A 4,315-nucleotide genomic window follows, 5' to 3' on the forward strand; every position below is an offset into this window, starting at 1 on the left:
TAAAGTTATCAATTTGTATCAATTAAGCATTACTAAAAGTCATTATATATATTACGTAATACGTAACCAGGTTTACTGTGCTATGTATCTGAATTCTGCTACTTGAATCTTTAAATCACTTGTATATAAATTATACTACTAAAATTCATATAATAGTCGGTTCGGAAAGAGTTAATACTGTAAAGTCTAACTAATCTGATAGCATCAGTCTATATTATATACTCACTTCAATTTTTCCTATTATAAATATTAAGGAAAAGAAGTACAGACATTAATGACGATTTATTCTCACATTACATAAATTGCACCCAATGGATTAGATTCGGCATATCTATTTTTTTGCATACTTTTTGCATATTTTTATTTTATATATATAATTGATCTTCAATTAACTACACTTATAAAGCCATAGTATTAATGGGAAAAGTTTTCCGCATAATTTTCAGCATATGATATAATCCTCGTTACCAGATTCCTGCAAATATATTGTGGTTATTCCTCTGAAGTTATGAATGCATCCAGATGATCTTATTTTTCCACGTCCGAATGTAGTCACTTGATGCGAAGCGAGCATAATGCATCACTACAGTGCTATTAATTGCCGGAGGCAGAAATGTCTAAGCTCAGGAAAACACGAAACAAAATTATGCACTTAATCGTCTATAAGTCTAATAATCTATAGTCTATAATATTAAACTATGTAATTAATCATTTATTATAAAAACCAAGCGTTCACTAAAAATATATGCAATGAGCTTATATAGCCGCGATTAATCTTATCTCATGCATCGAAATTTTATTTAGCTATATCCAAAAGTATATTAGTAATCCGCGCATAACTTAGCGAGAAAATCAATAGACTTCGCTAGATTATTCAGATGTATTGCATGCAAGTACATCCTGTAATTTAAAATCAATTATATTAAACATGCGTCCGTTAGTACATGCACGTGGTGAACGAAGAGATAAAGTTTAAAGATATTAGTAAGTTATAGATATAGGTATAAATATAGTCATTATAAAAATTATATGTTTCGCGGGTTTTCTCCGGTCAGTTTATTCTTGAAATACCAACGTTTCGTGAATGTGCAGTCCACTTCATCAGGGCGAGAAGCAGTTCGATATTAAACTGTTCTTCCGGGCAATTTTTTTTATATTGTGCTACTTGTTGAAGTGGTGGGGGGAAAGAAGAGAATTGTAGGAGGGAGGGAGAAGAGAGATGAGGGAAATTGATCAGTCTTCAATAACCGGGAGAATGGTTTCCTATATCTTTTATTTATGTTGTAGTCATTATCTCTATTTAGATTGTTAGGGTATTTTTGTATCTCTATAGCTTCTCTATACTTTGGAAAATATGATATAATGTTAGCTATTGTGGTCGTTTTGTTAAACAGTATTTGATGTCCTGTTTCGCTGTTGTGTTCTGATAATGCCTAATATAAAAATATAATCATTCGATGAGAGATCAAAAAGTTCATTCTTTTATTGTTAACACTATTTTCATTTTAATAAATTTCCAGCATTTATTAAACGCCCAGCAAACGAGAATGGATTGAAGTGAATTGGATTCAAATTTTCAGAAATATTGATTCACGAATGTTAAAATAAATGCTTTTCAATCCTGAATGCATTTTTATTCATTTATAAGAATTGCATGGAGCATATCTCTATGCCTTTCAATCTAAAAATAATATTAGCTTTTTCTGTGCATTGTGAATACTGTTCAATTCAAAATTTTGAATAGGAAATGCAGTTTTTCAATCCATCATCCAATTGAATCTATATTAAATCCAAAAGAAAGTATTCGCTATTTAAAATATGCATTCGGATAGAAAAAAATTTCAATCTATTTTAATCCATTCTCGTTTGCTGGAAGGCCTTAACCTCCCAATTTACCTAACTGTGCATTTGAAGAAGCATTACCTTGTACTTGTGTTGACAATAGGTTCAATATTTGCTTTTGCCATTCCGAAAGCTGTTGCAAGAGTATCTTCTGCAAGAGTATCCCTTAGTTAACTATTGCTGGCTTTGCGTTAACGAGTATACGAATCATTCCATTGCTTAAAGTTTCACCGCACGTGCTCATCTAATCTCAAAGTTGATGATTATGCCGCAGCGTCAATTGTTGTAGAGAGTAACGCAATTAACTAAACACCGAGTTGTGATTGAAAATCCATGCAAATGTTTCTACGTGTTCTAATATTCTCTAATTCTCACTCTGAATACACTCCAAAATACGAATAGCTCTCTATGGGAGAAAAATCCTTATCAGGGTTACGTGCCCTGTAATCCTGACCGTTGTGCCTCTCCGCCGTCACATGATGCTCCCCACTCTCTTCTGGTCCAAGCCCCTAACAATACATATTCGTGCATGAAAAATTTTTTATTATTTATGCCATGATTAATTTTTAACTATACTTAATTTTTAATCAAAATATGTATGCTAATATTTTTAATTTATAATCTTAATATTACTTATGTATTATAATTTTAATTATGTTAATAGTTTTGTAATAATAATCAATTTGATATTTACTGTATTGGTGATCCTTTTACTTATTCTATATTGTTGACACTGTCATTGTTTATTTAATTTTTTATTCAATATTTAATTTAAGACAGAAATTATCAAAGTTAGAAAGAGAAATTAAGATGCATTATAAAGTATGTCAGACAAGGAAAGATTGAGTATGCTAACTTCTTGACGAAATATGTTTCGGTTCATAGTAGCCTTTGTCTATCACGAAACATTCATGGACTGGCACAGACAGAGAGGGTGAAGATTTAAAGAGAGACACCGTCCAACTGCACACATCATGTTAGCCCTTGGTTTTATTGTTAAGTCAAACATCCTATTAATACAATTAAATACAAATGATGCGTTATATTAAAATTTGTGATATACACTCATCAACAAAGGACTATGCCTAGTTTAGGGGAATTTGGATCACGGATGAACAACTTTGGGACATGCCTAAAATTTTAAAGTATCAAAAGAGAATAAAAAATTTCATAAGTTCAACTTTATAGGAGAGGTTTCCCAAGTATTAGAACTATCTAAAATTCGCTATTATGAGCATGTCTTATTCAATTTCTTTGCATCCAGGGCACCTCTCCGTAGTGACGGCGGTAATAAGGACATTGAAGTAATATCTAAAATGTAATTAGTACAGTTCATTAATTTGGCTAAGTTCCTGGTTGCGATTCATACTATCATGTCACAGAAATTCGGATTTGGGCGATGCTCCTGGAGTTCGCCTTGGGAAAGGGAGGGGAGGGGAAGGAAGATGAAAAAGCGGTGATGTAGCGATCGGGATAAATCAGTCTTTGGTAAGAGGTTCATCCCCCCGAACAGCTACTGATCGCGATGAGGTTCACTTTAATTTTACTAAAAAATCGCCACGAACTTTTTCCCATACCCAATAGTTTGTCAATCGGGAGGTAACTATGATCGATTTGTATCAGATTATTAAACAACAACGTTCAACAGTAAACTTTGATTATTTTGAAGATATAGAAGACACTGTTGTGGAGGATTGAACTGGATTAAATAAAGAAAATTTCTCGCAATTGTTAAATCTTTACGGCACAGTGAAAAGCGTCATACTGAATGTGCGCTTGCAATTTATCTAGCAAAATTAAGAACAAGAATGGTCATAATAGCGAACTTTGAACAGCTGTAGCATTCAAGGGATTCATTTTACAAAGTTATGCATATGGAACTTTTTAATTTTTTTTTATGCTCTATAATCTTAGCTGAGCTCTTAATAATATTTAGCTGGGGCCCAAACTGGGCATAGTTCTTATCACATAGGATATCAAAATTTGACATAAATTCAAATAGGCGTAACTCCGCAAAAAATAGTCACATTTCAAAGTTTTCTTTTCATTTTCAAGGATAAAATCCGTACTTTGTGAAGCTTTCAATTTTTTTTGAATCTATCTATCCTCTTACCTGGCATTTTTTAAAAAATAAGGACGTTATTAATTTTTTTTTAAAGAATTTGTTTAGTTTGACTCTCTTTATGAGGTGAAATAAATTTTTCTCGTAAATATCATGATAACCATCATAAAGTATTCCGAGACCTTTCTTTTATAAATTAAAAAAAATTAAACTATACAAATTTTTTTCATGAAAATACAGTGTATCAAACTTACCTATACATTTTCAATTATCGCCATCATTAGCATTACCCAATGCGCACGGGAGGGAGGTTGCTGATTTTGCGCGCACGTTTTGTGTGCGTGTGTGCGTGCGTGCGTGCGTGCGTGCGTGCGCGTGCGTGCGTGCGTGCGTGCGTGCGGGTGCGTGCGT

General features: G+C 32.8%; 1 protein-coding gene across 1 annotated transcript in view; it reads left to right on the forward strand.

Moving 5' to 3' along the window:
• Window positions 1-4,315, forward strand: part of LOC108694089 (glucose dehydrogenase [FAD, quinone]-like) — a 120,269-nt gene that overhangs the window by 48,392 nt on the left and 67,562 nt on the right. The gene's annotated exons all lie outside the window — the stretch shown is intronic.

Source organism: Atta colombica, unplaced genomic scaffold, assembly GCF_001594045.1.
Source record: "Atta colombica isolate Treedump-2 unplaced genomic scaffold, Acol1.0 scaffold113, whole genome shotgun sequence".
In the NCBI taxonomy this organism is placed as follows: Eukaryota; Metazoa; Arthropoda; class Insecta; order Hymenoptera; family Formicidae; genus Atta; species Atta colombica.